The following is a 17,258-nucleotide window of genomic DNA, read 5'->3' on the forward strand; positions in this document are numbered from 1 at the left end:
AACCAGTTTGTGCGCCTTGGAAGTTTAACTGCATAAGCCTTGGGGCTTGCCTTATCCACTATATTGTAAGGTCCCATATACAGTGGCTCAAACGTCCCTACACCAGCGTAGTTTCGGACCATCACTTGGTCCCCTACTTTCACTCGTGCGTTCTCTGGGGCTCGAGCAGCAACCGATTACCCCAGTGCTGCTTCCCCATGTTACTGGCTGCCTGCCAATGAATCTGCTTCAACCTTTCGTACAGGTTTTTGATAAACTTATCCCGGTTTACTTCTCTCACCTGACCTTTGGTGAGAACCGGTGCCAGGACATGGGTGGGCGTGCGCATGACCCTCCCTGTGCTCCGGGAGAGACTGGCTCGGACTCCCATCAAAACTAACGGCAGGAACTCATCCCACTTTTTCGGGGATGACCCAGTTTCCTTCCGCTGCCTTTCTATGATGGTCCGATTAAGTTGCTCCACAACCCCCGATGACTGTGGGTTGTGAGCCACATGCCGTTTACCCTCTATCCCAAGAACCTTCAAGGTGGCCTACATGACTTGCCCCGTGAAGTGGCTCCCTTGGTCGGACTCCACGCTCTGTGGCAGTCCCCACCTGGAGAATACTTCCCTTACCAAAATCCTTGCTGTTGCCAATGCCGTGGCTGATCGGCAAGGGAAGGCTTCCACCCACTTGGAGAACACGTCTACAAGGACCAAACAGTACTTGTATCCCCCTTTGTGGTGGGCAATGGCCCGATGTATTTGACCTGTACTGACTGCCATGGTCCCTCTACCCTTTTTGTGTGCCTCATGGGAACCTTCCTACGTTGCGGATCGGGGTTGTTCGCCGCGCACACCAGACGGTCTGCGCAAAAATAGCGGACATCCTCCCTCAGTTGCGGCCACCACCCTGCCTGTTCTACCCTTTGCCAGGTAGTCTCCGGCCCTGGGTGTCATGCTCCTGGGCCCCCGTGGGCCAACTGGAGGAATTCCATCTGGTGGATCTCGGGAACTATCCACCGATCCCCCTTAAAGAGCATCCCCTCCTTTATGGTGATGCCCGCTACCCCGAACGGACTTTCTACCTTCTCGCCCTTAGCCAGCTGCTCCAGGATGACCTTGAGGTGGGATCTTGTGCCTGGACTTGTCTCAAGTCCGGGGCCAATGCTATCCCTGCACTCCCTGGTGTCCCCCTCTTTGTCCCGGATCACTGCTACTGGGCCGGACCCGTATGGATCCCAAAAAACTCCTTCCTTGGCTCCCTCCTTTCCTAACTCGTCTGCCCTTTGGTTGCCTTCCCCTCTGGGTTCTGTCTTAGAGTGAGCCTTTACTTTGTGGATGTAAAGCCATCCCGGGGTCCCGGTGGCCTCGAAGACCTTTCACAGCAACGGTGCTGTTGCTAAGGATGTGAAACCGCGACGAGCCCAGATGGCCACGTATTCGGTACACGAATTGCATGTAAACATGGAATCCGAGCAGATGGTGTATGGGGCCGGGAACTCGCAGCTTGCGTAACGACGTACACCACTGCCAACAGTTCAGCGTGCTGGGCACTCAGGGTGCTCAGGAGTTTAATGGCCCTTGCTATCCCAGCCCTAGGGTCATAAATCCCGCACACAGTGAAATGCTCCCCGTTCACTATCGAACTAGACCCGTCGACGCAGATCTCGTGGCCCGTTGGGTGTAACCTGGCCTGGAATCCTACATCCAAGTCCCATACACCTTCCACCATACACTTGTGGGCCGTCCCTGAGTAGATCATGTTGGTGGCCAACTTGGGCTCACTCAGGCCTTGCACTCTCAGATGCATTTGTGAGAGCAATAAAGTCCAGCGGGCAATGCGAACACTGCTCACCGTGCCGTCCTTTATCGTCCCATCTAATAATATCTGAGTGGGGGTATGGTGGGTTAGTAGAACGATCAGGGACGGTCCCATAAAGAGCTGTGAGTGCTTTGCGGTCCAATGCGTGGTTAGGAGATGCCTCTCACGATTGGAGTATCCCCGTTCTACATCCTCAGATTAAGCGACCAAAACTGTACACAATATTCCAGGTGAGGCCTCAGCAAGGCCTTGCAGCAAGATTTCCCTGCTCCTATACTCAAATCCCCTAGCTATGAAGGGCAACATGCCATTTGCCTTCTTCACCGCCTGCTGCACTTGCATGCCAACCTTCAATGACTGATGTACCATGACACCCAGGTCTCGTTGCACCTCCCCTTTTCCTAATCTGCTGCCATTCAGATAATATTCTGCCTTCATGTTTATGCCCCCAAAGTGGATAACCTCACATTTATCCACATTATACTGCATCTGCCATGCATTTGCCCACTCTCCTAACCTGTCCAAGTCAACTTGTAACCTCTTAGCATCCTCCTCACAGCTCACACCGCCACCCAGCTTAGTGTCATCTGCAAACTTGGAGATATTACTCTCAATTCCTTCATCTAAATCATAAATGTATATTGTAAATAGCTGGGGTCCCAGCACTGAGCCCTGTGGCACCCCACTAATCACTGCCTGCCATTCTGAAAAGGACCCATTTATCCCGACTCTCTGCTTCCATCTGCCAACTAGTTCTCTATCCACGTCAGTACATTACCCCCAATACCATGTGCTTTAGTTTTGCACACCAATCTCTTGTGTGGGACCTTGTCAACAGCCTTCTGAAATTCCAAATATACCACATCCACAGGTTCTCCCTTGTCCACTCTACTAGTTACATCCTCAAAAAATTCTAGAAGATTTGTCAAGCAGGATTTCCCTTTCATAAATCCATGCTGCCTTCGAATGATCCTGTCATTGCTTTCCAAATGCGCTGCAATTTCATCTTTAATAATTGATTCCAACATTTTCCCCACTACTGATGTCAGGCTAACTGGTCCATAATTCCCCGTTTTCTCTCCCCCTCCTTTCTTAAAAATTGGTGTTACACTAGCTACCCTCCAGTCCATAGGAACTGATCCAGAATCGGTAGACTGTTGGAAAATGATCACCAATGCATCCACTATTTCTAGGGCATTTCCTTAAGTACTCTGGGATGCAGACTATCAAGCCCTGGGGATTTATCGGCCTTCAATCCCATCAATTTCCCTAACACAATTACCTGACTAATAAGGATTTCCTTCAGTTCCTCCTTCTCGCTAGACCCTCGGTCCCCTAGTATTTCCGGAATGTTATTTGTGTCTTCCTTCGTGAAGACAGAACCAAAGTATTTTTTCAACTGGTCTGCCATTTCTTTGTTCCCCATTTTAAATTCACCTAATTCTGACTGCACAGGACCTACATTTGTCTTCACTAATCTTTTTCTCTTCACATATCTATAGAAGCTTTTGTCCCAAATTAAACCCTTTGTCATCCTCTGCTGAATTCTAAAGTTCTCCCAGTCCTCAGGTTTGCTGCTTTTTCTGGCCAATTTATATGTCTCTGCCTTGAAATTAACACTATCCCTAATTTCCCTTGTTAGCTATGGTTGAGCCACCTTCCCCATTTTATTTTTACTCCAGACAGTGATGTACAATTGTTGAAGTTCATCCATGTGATCTTTAAATGTTTGCCATTGCCTATCCACCGTCAACTCTTTAAGTATCATTCACCAGTCTATTCTAGCCAATTCACGTGTGATACCATTGAAGTTACCTTTCCTTAAGTTCAGGATCCTAGTCTCTGAATTAACTGTGTCACTCTCCACCTTAATAAAAAATTCTACCATATTATGGTCACTCTTCCGCAAGGGGTCTCGCACAACAAGATTGCTAATTAGTCCTTTCACATTACACATCACCAGTCTAGGATGGCCAGCCCTCTAGTTGGTTCCTCGACATATTGGTCTGGAAAACCATCCCTAATACACTCCACGAATTCCTCCTCCACCGTACTACCGTTTGGTTAGCCCAATCTATATGTAGATTAAAGTCGCCCATGAGAACTGCTGTACCTTTATTGCACGCATCACTAATTTCTTGTTTGATGCTGTCCCCAACCTCACTACTACTGTTTGGTGGTCTGTATACAACTCCCACTAGCATTTTCTGCCCTTTGGTATTCCGCAGCTCTACCCATACAGATTCCACATCATCCAAGCTAATGTCCTTCCTTTCTATTGCGTTAATTTCTTCTCTAACCAGCAACGCTACCACCTCTTTTTCCTTTCTGTCTATCCTTCCTGAATGTTGAATACCCCTGGATGTTGAGTTTCCAGCCTTGGTCACCCTGGAGCCATGTCTCCGTAATCCCAATTATATTATATTCGTTAATAGCTGCCTGTGCAGTTAATTCGTCCACCTTATTACGAATACTCCTCGCATTGAGGCACAGAGCCTTCAGGCTTGTCTTTTTAATACACTGGAGCCGGGAAAGTACTTTTAGGTTGTTCCGGTCAGATCATTGCCACAAGTCTCCATCTTATGCAACTATAAAGTGACTACACATAGTCTGCATATATAACACACATCAACTCCAACGACCTGCAGGGTATATCCGTACTCTGCTGAGGTTGAAGCGCAGCAGCCTTTTAAATGACTCAACATGTGATCTATAACATGACGTCCATAACGCTGTGATTCGCTCCGGTTAGTTCCACGTTTTGTGGACAGTTTTTTGAACGAGCGATATTGTGGGCAAATTGTGTGCAAGGAGGTGAAATTGATGATGGGTGACCTCCATGGCTGCTAGTTTGGGTAAATATGCTCTTTACGACAAAAAACGGTCGCCGGGTGTTAATATTGAATCTCGCCATTAATTCCGAGTGGAAAGTAACGCTGGGCGATGTTATGGGTGTTAAATTCGCTCATTCTTCTGATTTTGCCCCAAAAAAGTGGGCAGGCGTTAATATTTTTTCTCGCCGTTAAGCATATGGGAAAAGTAATGCTCGGCGATTCAAAATGTGCCCGCCAGTTTCCATCTTGTGCCAATATATGTGTGTTATACGTCATTTCAGTGATTAAATGGGCGTTAAGTGGGCATTAAGAATGCAAAAAAAGTGGAGGTTCTAGCCCATGGACTCTTGGATAGAGCAGGCTTGATGAGATGATTTGTCCTCTCACAATCCGAACTTTCTTACGGTACGTGACATGTCCAGGTCTCTAAGGTTATAGTTATACTGCAGCCACTGATCTAAGACGAATATCTGCTGGTTGAGATGAGCTGGCAGATGCTAGTTATATTGCAGATCAACATTAGCCTGACTGGCATCAAGGTGCAGTGACTGAACCTCTACGCATGCATGCTTCAACATATGCACAGAGCTCAGCTTGTCAGGTTAGAATTTTTAATGTTCGGAGAAAACAGGTGTTTTCTTTGTCTAAACATTGAAAAGATTTCATACAAAGTTTTAGAAGTACTCAGGTAGAGTGGGACAGTATGCTTTAGTGCACTCCATATTCAGATTAGGATCTGTCATTTCTTACTTTGATGTGAAGCCATGTTGTATCAGCCCATACAGATGCATTCTTAAATATTTGAATGCATGGATAAGATCGATGAACAGTTATTTAAATTAAATTGTGATTACAGAACTAGGCAAGAACAAAATTAACAAGCATCAAAGGAGCAGTGATTAGAAGAAATGTTCTTGTTTTTCTGAGAATACAATCTATGTGGAATTGAATTTCATTAAAGTAGTTGATTTTATTTTGATTCCGTCCCTTAAGAAGGAACTAAATAAGAATGAGGTTAAAGGTTTTAAGCATACACATAGACGTGGATGATCGAATACACAATAGGACACTGTGGCTGCTGTGTTTTTCAAATCATGTGCACAATATAATTGGTCACAGTTGAATAATATTGACTTAAGTGTCACATTTGTTACAGTTTACTTCTGGAAAAAAACAGCGTGCCCTCTCTAACACCTTTTTAATGCAGTAAAACATCACATGATAGTTCACAGAATAGATTTTGTGGAGACTCTGGGGAGAGAGGTAGAAAGTGGCATGGTTTAGGAAAGAATTTTAAAAGTGCACTTGTAATGGCTGAAAGGTCAGCCATCTGTGGTGGGGTGGAGTGCTGGGGGTAAGAGTGCACAGTAAGCCAGAACAATAGGAGGTGTGAATTGGTACAAAGAGCTGGAGGAGAGTCCAGCTCACAATCACCATTACATCTACAACCTTGGATGGCCGGGAGACTGCAATGCTTACCCAAAATCAGTCGACTAAATAGGGCCTAAATTAGCACTTACAAGTTTAATACTTTGGAGTTTCCAGGGTCACAGAAAACCTCCATAGATGTATCTTGAAAAATTCCCCTCTGGCTATTCACCTCCCTCGGCGAAATAAATAATATCAGTCAGCTTGGTTCTGTTGGTGGTACCTGTACACTTAGAATCACTGAATTATAGAATCTTACAGCAGAAAAGGAGGTCATTTGGCCCGTCGTGCCTGTGCTGGCACTTTGAAAGAGTTGTCAAATATAGTCCCACAACCCAGATTTTTCCCATAACCCTGCAAATTAATCTTCTTCAAGTACATGCTCAATTGCATGTTGAAAGTTCCTATGTTTTCACCACCCATCCAGGTAGTATGTTCCAGATCTTAACAACTCTCTGTGTGAAGAAATATCTCCTCATTTCCCCTCTAGTTCTTTTGCCAATTATTTTAAACCTATGAATTCTGGTTAACAACCAACTTGCCAGAGGAAACAGTTTCTCCCTATTCAAAACCCTTCATCATTTTTAATACCTTTATTCGGTATCCCCTTAACATTCTCTGCTCTAAGGAGAACAATCCCAGCTTCTCCAGTCTTTCGACATAACTGAAGTCCTTCATCCCTGGTATCATCCTGGTAAACCTTCTCTGTAGCCTCTCTCAGGTCTTGAAATCCTTCCTAAAGTGTGGTGGTCAGCATTGTACACAATACTTCAGTTGATGCCTAACTAGTGATTTGTAAAAGTTTAGCAGTTATAGTCAATGCCCCCATTTACAAGGCCAATTATCCCATATATTTTTTTATCCGCCTTATCAACTTACCTTGCCACCTTTCAAAATTTGCAAATATGCACCCCCAGGACCCTTTGCTCTTGCACCCCACCCCTTAAAATAGTACCATTTAGATTATACTACATCTTTATGTTGTTTCTCCAAAAGTGCATTACTTCACACTTAGCCACATTAAATTGTATCTGCCATGTAGCTGCCCAGAGTGTCTACGCCCTCCTGGAGTCTGCTACCATCCTGCTCACTACTCACAACAATGCCAAGTTATAAGAACATAAGAAATAGGAGCAGGAGTAGATCATTTGGCCCCTCGAGTCTACTCCGCTATTCAATAAGATCATGGCTGATCTAATCTTGGGCTCAGCTCCACTTCCCTGCCTGCTCCCCATAACCCTTCACTCTCTTATCATTCAAAATGACCCAGTCTCCACAGCTCTCTGGGGCAGAGAATTCCATAGATTTACAACCCTCTGAGAGAAGAAATTCCTCCTCATCTCAGTTTTAAATGAGCGGCCCCTTATTCTGAAATTATGTCCCCTAGTTCTAAATTCCCACACGAGGGGAAACATCCTCTCTGCATCAACCTTGTCGAGCCCCCTCAGTGTCTTATATGTTTAAATAAGATCACCTCTCATTCTTCTAAACTCCAATGAGTATAGACCAAACCTACTGAACTTTTCTTCATAAGTCAACCCCTTTATCTCAGGAATCACCCGAGTGAACCGCCTCTGAACTGCCTCCAATAAGAACATAAGAACATAAGAACATAAGAATTAGGAACAGGAGTAGGCCATCTAGCCCCTCGAGCCTGCTCCGCCATTCAAGTATATTCCTCCTTAAATAAGGAGACCAAAACTGTATGCAATACTCTAGGGGCTAGATTTTCCACTTTTTTTGCATACTTAACACCTACTTAATGTCCATTTTACTGCTGAAATGATGTATAACGCCCAGATATCGCCCAATTATCACAAAATGTAAATAACGCGCATTGTTTGGATACTTATTACCGAGTGTTACTTTCCCCGTGTGTGTAACGCCAGGAAAAAATAATACCACCCGCCCACTTTTTTTGGGCGGAATCATTAGAATGGGTGAAATCAACGCCCATAATATTGGCCAGCGTTACTTTCCGCACGGAATTAACGCCATGATTCAATAATACCGACCGCCCACCTTTTTTTGTCGTAAAGATCACATTTGCCGAAACTAATGCCCAGGAGATCGTCCAGCGTCACTTTCAATAATCCCCCTATGCTTAACGCCAGGAAAAAATATTTCCGTCTGCCCACTTTTTTTGGGTGGAATCAGCAGAATGGGCGAAATCAACGCCCATAATATCGGCCAGCGTTATTTTCCGCACGGAATTAACGCTGAGATTCAATATGAACACCTGCCCACTGATTTTTGTCATAAAGAGCATATTTACTTAAACTAGTGGCCACGGAGAGCGGCCATCGACAATTTCTCCACTTCGCACACATATCGCCCAGAATATCGCTTGCTCAAAAAAACGCCCACAAAAAGTGAAACAAACCAGAACGAACACCAGCGGTGTGGCTGGCATTTGTTAAATCACACTCTTACGTGAGGAGCTGATATCTGAAAGATTTGCCTGAAAGAGCACTGATGTGAGTGACAATGCTGACACACTGCTGTGTGTGTGCAGCTCAGACATCAATGGTGCCCATCATCTTGGTGCCAGTTAAAGTTTACGTTGATTGATGTTAAGTTGTATTTAACCCTTTCATGTTAAGGAATCACCAGTGTGCAATGGTCCAGCTATCTGAGACAATGCACAATGTTCAATAACAAAAGTTTAATACCAACATACCAATCATAAGTATCACAGCCAATAACAACCAGCATTCATCCACACCCCACCTTTACTAAAATTGACATAAATCACACGTTCAACATGTCGAGCAACACAGAATACAAAGGCAAAGCAGGAGCGTGGTCCCAAGCCCCCATACATTGCAACAAATTGCATACACCCAGATGGCGATATAACACAGTCATCACCTGTGCACATGCACCTCACTTTCCTTCCCCCCTCTCCTTCTTCTCCCCACCTCTACCCCTTCCCCTCCTCGCTCCACGACGCCTGGCCAAGGAACTCCTCAGACGGTGCCTCTTTGCGGGGGATGAAGCCAGATGTGGTGGTTGCACGGGTACAGGAGCTGGGGGTGCCGAGGGGGCAACATTCTCTGATGCAGAAGCAGGATCTTGGTCCTTGCTCTCATCTGTCATTCACAGTGGTGGTGCGGAACCCAAGGGTGGACCACTGGGAGGCCTGTGGCAGTAGTGTTCCTGGCTATCGCATCCAGGGACCCCACCATGCGTGGAATGTACTTGGTCATGGTGGTCAGTTGTTGGGATATGCCCCCCAAAGCTTCGATGAACTGGTCACCAATGTCTACAGTCCTCCTGGACAACTGTACCATCTCTCCGCTGTCATGTTGTGCTCGTGGACCAGACCTGCCACATCCACGAAACATTTGCGGGGTCGGCGCCGTCCTGGGGACAAATGGGGTGCCCTGTGGAGAGGTGCTTGGGGCTGGTACCTCCAGAGGTGGGAATGACCGGAGGACCACTAGATGGCCTTGGGGTGGAATGGCTTCTGGAGCGTGGCGATGCAGGTTCTTCGAAGTCTGCACTCTCATCTGCTGAGAAAAAGGAGGGAGAGAGAAAACAGGGAATTATAGACCGGTCAGCCTGACATCGGTAGTGGGTAAAATGATGGAATCAATTATTAAGGATGTCATAGCAGTGCATTTGGAAAGAGGTGACATGATAGGTCCAAGTCAGCATGGATTTGTGAAAGGGAAATCATGCTTGACAAATCTTCTGGAATTTTTTGAGGATGTTTCCAGTAGAGTGGATAAGGGAGAACCAGTTGATGTGGTATATTTGGACTTTCAGAAGGCGTTCGACAAGGTCCCACACAAGAGATTGATGTGCAAAGTTAGAGCACATGGGATTGGGGGTAGTGTACTGACATGGATTGAGAACTGGTTGTCAGACAGGAAGCAAAGAGTAGGAGTAAATGGGTACTTTTCAGAATGGCAGGCAGTGACTAGTGGGGTACCGCAAGGTTCTGTGCTGGGGCCCCAGCTGTTTACACTGTACATTAATGATTTAGATGAGGGGATTAAATGTAGTATCTCCAAATTTGCGGATGACACTAAGTTGGGTGGCAGTGTGAGCTGCGAGGAGGATGCTGTGAGGCTGCAGAGCGACTTGGATAGGTTAGGTGAGTGGGCAAATGCATGGCAGATGAAGTATAATGTGGATAAATGTGAGGTTATCCACTTTGGTGGTAAAAACAGAGAGACAGACTATTATCTGAATGGTGACAGATTAGGAAAAGGGGAGGTGCAAAGAGACCTGGGTGTCATGGTACATCAGTCATTGAAGGTTGGCATGCAGGTGCAGCAGGCGGTTAAGAAAGCAAATGGCATGTTGGCCTTCATAGCAAGGGGATTTGAGTACAGGGGCAGGGAGGTGTTGCTACAGTTGTACAGGGCATTGGTGAGGCCACACCTGGAGTATTGTGTACAGTTTTGGTCTCCTAACCTGAGGAAGGACATTCTTGCTATTGAGGGAGTGCAGCGAAGGTTCACCAGACTGATTCCCGGGATGGCGGGACTGACCTATCAAGAAAGACTGGATCAACTGGGCTTGTATTCACTGGAGTTCAGAAGAATGAGAGGGGACCTCATAGAAACATATAAAATTCTGACGGGGTTAGACAGGTTAGATGCAGGAAGAATGTTCCCAATGTTGGGGAAGTCCAGAACCAGGGGTCACAGTCTAAGGATAAGGGGTAAGCCATTTAGGACCGAGATGCGGAGGAACTTCTTCACCCAGAGAGTGGTGAACCTGTGGAATTCTCTACCACAGAAAGTTGTTGAGGCCAATTCACTAAATATATTCAAAAAGGAGTTAGATGAGGTCCTTACTGCTAGGGGGATCAAGGGGTATGGCGAGAAAGCAGGAATGGGGTACTGAAGTTGAATGTTCAGCCATGAACTCATTGAATGGCGGTGCAGGCTAGAAGGGCCGAATGGCCTACTCCTGCACCTATTTTCTATGTTTCTATGTTTCTATGAGAACAGACCCAGCAGATTGACCGGTGAGAATCGGAGCTCTTCAGCATCAGATGTAGTAGGATCGTCCGCCGACTCCTGCCCTGCACCCCGACCTTCTGGTCTTTGTGTTCTTGCCTGGGGCTGCGTTGCTGGCTGAGCTGCAAAACACAAATTATATTATTAGAGGAGAAGTGGGTGCTAGGGTGACAAGGTGAGTCCAGCGCTACAGACAGCATATGCACGACAAAAGCACCAGCGCGAGCAAAATCATCACAGACATCACATTTCATGACCATCAAAACATTGTGCATTGCAATGATTTTCATTAGGCCAGCATTATTTCTATAACACTTTTCGAAATCATCTATCATATATGATTGTTCAGATATGAGTGGGTGTGGCATCTATAGACTTTACATGACGCAGTGGTATAAGATTTACTCACGTGGCATTACTTCAGGGTCTGCAGATGTGTCCGTGGCTGTCCGGGGGTGCTTCCCCACGAGTGCGAGCACCCGCTCCTCCATCTCAGTGATGTCGCTGGGGACTGGTGCCCCCCCACCCGTTCGCCTCTGCACGGACCTCATCGTCGATAGTTTCTTCTGTAAAAACTGACAGGACGACATGGCATGAGATCATTGCATGATATAATTGTTAGGCACTGTCACAGAAACTGATACAACACATAACTGACAGATGTAATCATGATTATTATGATTATTATCATTCTTTACCTAAAGACGTACACCGTGACCACAGCCTTTGAGTAAAACATTCCCGATAAAAGTGCAAGACCTCACATCTTCTGATAGTCACTCATGACTGTTACAAATCAAATTATATAAATACGTAAGTGTGATATATTCACAGAGCACAGCACACACAGCTTCCTAACATGGCAGGCAGCTCTCTCGGAAGTCTCCGGAAATCTACCTAGTTCTGTTTATTATTAACACTGCACTTGCAGTATACAATACGTCCACATCCACAGTGTGGAGCTACAAACATTACAAGCTTACAGACATTACACTTCTCCCTCCTTAATGAAGAAGCCACCAGAACAAACATCATACATAACTTTCATGTTTATACATAACACAGGATATAAACTTTTTTTTCCATATTTACAAATTTAACTTTACCATTTGTTTTCTGTTTCGAAGAGGATACCTCTGCTCTTGAACAGAACCTTCCAAACATGGTGTTGAATCTAAACTCATTCGAGGCTCATTCTGAGGAACGTTTTTGTTGTGGAAAAATATTTCCGAGACTGCATAATATATAAAGAGAGGTTTATTAAATCGGAGACAAAGCTTTGGGAGAAGTGTTAGACACTCCTGTCTCTAACCAATTCTCAAATTGGTATCTTCAGTGAGATTCTTTTATCTTACAAATTACGTTACTTTACAACACATGCTTTAGCACTACAAAGCTTTTACTATCGACGGCTAAGCTTTTGATATAAACTATCCTGCATTGTGACAGGGCAGTATAAACAAGTGCAGGCTTTTGGCACCGGTATAAACAAACATACCCAGCACTTAACTCTCCAGTGTTCATTATCTCACTTTCCTATCTCCATAACTCAAGGCCAGCATACCTTGACGTCTAACTGTTTTTTTTTATATAAAGCATAATGCATCAGTATTGTCCCTTACAAAATTCATTAAAGGGGAAAATAAAACAAATGTTTGGTCCGGTATACTAGTCCAGTATATGTCCAAAAATCCGCTCCAATAATATTCCCCCTTTTGGTCCTGGATGATGTTCACGAAATCCAGATGACCACAATGATAGTATCATATTGTCATATATTCATCCTTTGGGGTATGTTACTTCCCTGATGTTCCGTATGTCCACCTTGCCTGTAGCTCTAGGCTACCCTTCAAAGATAGTGGTCGGTGTCATCATCGTCTGTTTCTTCATCCATGGTGTCTTCAGGTATTTCCATCAGGTGTGCTTCTTCTTCGGCGATTACACTGGCTACTGGCATCAGTCGAGCCATCATAACTTTACAGCAGATATCAAAACACCCGATAATCAGACAGCAAGTAATTATTATTACAACCAGAATAATTACTCCATGCATAAGATAGGACCCCCAGGATACCCCTAACAGCCAGTCAAACCAGCCAGATCCTCCTGCTGTTGTGGATAACTTCTTTACCTCCCTTCTTATGTGATCAGCGAGGTTGGTTATGTTTTCTGAATTATCGGGAATGTAAGTGCAACATTCAGCTCCAATTAAGGTACATTGTGCATATGGCTACCATTTCAGCCATTATGCCCTCCGTTGCTTCAGCAGTGTCGTTAACTATCTGTTCCAGTATCCTCTCTAGGTTACGTAATTCATCCATGGTGCGGCCTATCCCGAATGGGAGCATCATGACCCCAAATAGCCTCTCTACCGGGGTAAGATCTCGTCTTAGTCGACCTGGTGTCTGTACTTCTGCTAAAGTACGTACCCGTCTGACAAAAGGGACCACATATCCCAAATAACAGGACCCCCTCCAGTTCTGAGGCAACCAGGGGTAGGCCTTGTACCCGCACACAAAATAAGTGCCATTGTATGCTGTTAGATTCGATCCCAATCTCTTTCTCAGCCCCCGTCGCCTCAGGGTCCCAGTCCTGACTACTTGTCTGATTCTTCAAACCCTCTATTTCAAAGAACCCCTGGTTTGTTGTTTCGCTGGCTATTATGTTCCACCTGGTGAGGTTAAAGTATTGCGTACAATTGCTATATCCTGCTACAAAACCTGTTTCCTCACCAGTCAGGTCTCTAGTGAAACAAATGTCAGCGGTGGGCCTTCCAACTCCTGAGGTGTTGGTCAAAACCAGGAACGGGGGTCGTACTGACCTATTGTATTCCGGCTGGTACCATCCGTCAAATGCATCCAAAAGGTAACCCCCCGATCTCCACGTTTCTTTATCCCCACTCTGGTTCCAAGTATCATTTACTTCCCCTGTACCGTTTAGTCGCATTACCCACTCCGCTACTTCCGAAATGTTAAGGGAGATTGACCTCAAAGGGATGCCTCCTTTGCTATGTATGGGGATGTGCGAACATACCCAGCAACTGGAAAAGTTCTCATTTTGCGCATAAACATAAGACATGTACAAAAAGGTATTCACATGTAACTCTCGTTTCGGTCTAGCTAGCAGGCCGGACCTAACACGAACTATGATAATCGCACCGATCGCAATATATAGTTTCATCTTATTACTCTATAATTAACAAATAGTCAAAGGCAAAATGGCCGTATGGCTTGCTTGAAGAATCTCTCGCTGTCAATCTGTAAATAGACAAACAACAACAACTAATACGTGTGCTAAACGGCTGGTTCAAAAACCTTAAGCTGGGTCGATGCTTCCATTGTCCGTTCCCTTTAACATCGATGCAGGCACAAGTGTCCCTGCTGATTATAACCTCATTCGGTCCTATCCATTTTTGGGGCAAACCCCGGTTTTCCCGGGAGGACCCTTACCATAACGCGACTTCCTGCCAACGGGACTTCAGGGAGCTTTGTAAGCTCTGCTTCCGCGTCTCTTTCTTCCTGATTGTCCCTAACTAATTTACGCATCCCTTTTAATTGAGTACTTAGTTCCAAAACATACCGTTTTATTTTGTCTTTTAATGGGCCTACATCGGCCCCCCCTGTTATGATGTTCTCTGGTAATTGCATCGCCCTTCCTGTCATTAGTTCATAAGGGGTTAATCCGGTTGTCCGGTTTGTCGTGGCTCTTAACTTCATCAATATAATGGGTAATACTTCTGTCCACGTTTTTCCTGACGTTTGCATGGCCTTTGCCAGGGCGTTCTTAAGGGTATGGTTCATGCGCTCTACCATCCGAGAACTCTGCGGGTGGTAGGGGATGTGGAATTTTTGTTTTATGCCCATCAGCTGGCATATTGTTTTTACAATTTTCCCGGTGAAATGGGTGCCTTGGTCAGAATATCCTTACCACTGTTGAGGCAGTGCAATCACGTGTGGGGAAAGCTTCTACCCACCGGGTAAATTGATCTATAATCACTAGGCAATATCTTTTTCCATGGAATGGGGGCAAAGGACCTGTGAAATCCATTTGTACGTGTTCCCATGGCCCCGTGGATGGGGCTGGTGTCCCATTTTAATTTTAATGGGCCTGCCTGGGTTATATTGTGCGCACGTAACGCATCGATGGCAATATTTGGCAATATCTCTCCCCATCCCTTTCCACCACCAATCTCTCCCAAGACTCCCGGTCATGGCCTCTCATCCTGAATGAGACAGACTATGATGCAACTCCAATAAGGTATTCTGTATGCATTCAGGCGCCATTACCTTGTTGTTTCGTCTCCAAACGTTATCCTTCCCTTGCGTTGTGCCCTGCTTTGTCCACATACCTATTTCCTCCTCAGAAGTGTCCTGGTGTAGTTTCTCAATACTTATCTGTTGGTCTCGGGCCCCAGCGGCACTGACTTAATTTTAATAATTTAAAATCATTATCAATGGAGAGTGTTTTTTTTACCTCTTCAAATTCTTTTTTTTTTCAATTAAACCAATATCTTTTTCACAGCTGATATCAACTGGTATTTAGTAAGTTATGTCTTTATCCATCGCAAACACCCCTTCTCCCCCATGCTGTCATATAATCGTGTACTACCCCGAATGCATATCTACTGTCCGTATAGATATTAACAATCTTATTTTCCGATAATTCCAGTGCCCGGGTGAGGGCTACCAGTTCTGCCACTTGAGCTGACGACCCCCATTAATTCGCCCTGATTCAACTGTCTCTAGATCCTGGTTAACTACGGCCCATCCAGTACGAGGTAGTCCCTCTACGTATTTTCGTGAGCCGTCCACAAACAAGGTTTGTTCTGCGGTTTGAAGGGGGGCGTCTTTTATTCTATCCTCTTCCATATCCTCACATACGTCTTCGCAAAAGTGGGGTTCCCCTTCACCCATCATACCTTCTGCGGGGTTGTTTCCTACATCCCTAATTATGGTTACCGCTTTGTTGAGTGTTAAGAGGACTGCTTCCCACTTTGCCCGTCTCATATTAGATACGGTTCTCAGTTTTCCTGTGCTTAACATTTCTACCAATGTGTGTTTAGTGTGGAGAATGATGTTTCCAGTCATCACCACAGGCTCGCTTAATTTTTACCGCCCAAGCTGCGCAATCTAACACGGCTATACATCTGGATAACCCAGTCACCACCGAGCTTTCGGTGGTAGAGTAATAGGCTATAGGTCTCCTTTTATCCCCGTGGTCTTGGGTGACCACGGCCATATAGAACCCACCTTCATTGTTACAGTGGATGTGGAAATCCTTACCCATGTCAGGCAGTCCCAATCCAGGTGCGGAGACTAGTTCTGACTTGAGTTTACTATACGCCTGTTCTTGTTCAGGGCCCCACTCTATAAGGTAAGGATTGTGGAGGGGCTGGCCACTATCGGGTGTAATTTGGGGGTGACCTTGTTAAGGGCAGTGTAGTCGATAGTGAGTCTATAACTCCCATCTGGTTTCCCTACCGGCCATGTTGGGGAGTTAGTGGTGCAGTTTCCCCTTGCCGCAATCAATCAGGGCCTTAAATTCCCTCATTACATCATTCCCCAATATTGTTCCCTCACGATTCTTGCATACGTAAAATCTCATGGGTATATATAAGTTATCAATTTCCACCAATTGGGTGGTGCTCAGGTAGGCCAGTGTGGGCCGTCCATCTATTCCGTTTATCAGAGCCTTCTTGTCGGTGACCGGAAGGGGCATATTGGTAATGGATATTGAGGCTCCCGTGTCCACTAGCATCTCACACTGTCGGCCCCCTACTAGTGCAGACACATATATCCTTCCCTCCTTTTTACTTTGTACAGGGGCCGCCAGACATCACCGGGTGGCTTTGTATGCCTGCCACTTCTGGTATTCCTGTTCTGACAGGGTCCTTGCCTTATTAGGATAACCATTTTTACCATAGCATGTCGCTTCCAGGTGCCCTTTCTTACCACAATACGTACATTGCTTTTCACTGCCTTTCCCTTTGCATTCCCTGGTAAAATGGCCCGGTTTTCCACAATTATGGCAAGTCCCCCTTTTCTGCCCTCCTCCTGTTCCCGTGGCAGAGATCTTTTCCTGCTTTATCTTTTTCTTTTCTAAACTGCTAAAGCTTACTGTTTTAGCCTTTTTCAAAAGTCCCTTTTACACCTTCACAGATAGCTCACCACTCGCCCAGGAGTTTGACCTGATCCCTGAAGGTATTTCTAAATTTA

Source organism: Pristiophorus japonicus, chromosome 6 (assembly GCF_044704955.1).
Source record: "Pristiophorus japonicus isolate sPriJap1 chromosome 6, sPriJap1.hap1, whole genome shotgun sequence".
NCBI classification, from domain to species: domain Eukaryota; kingdom Metazoa; phylum Chordata; class Chondrichthyes; family Pristiophoridae; genus Pristiophorus; species Pristiophorus japonicus.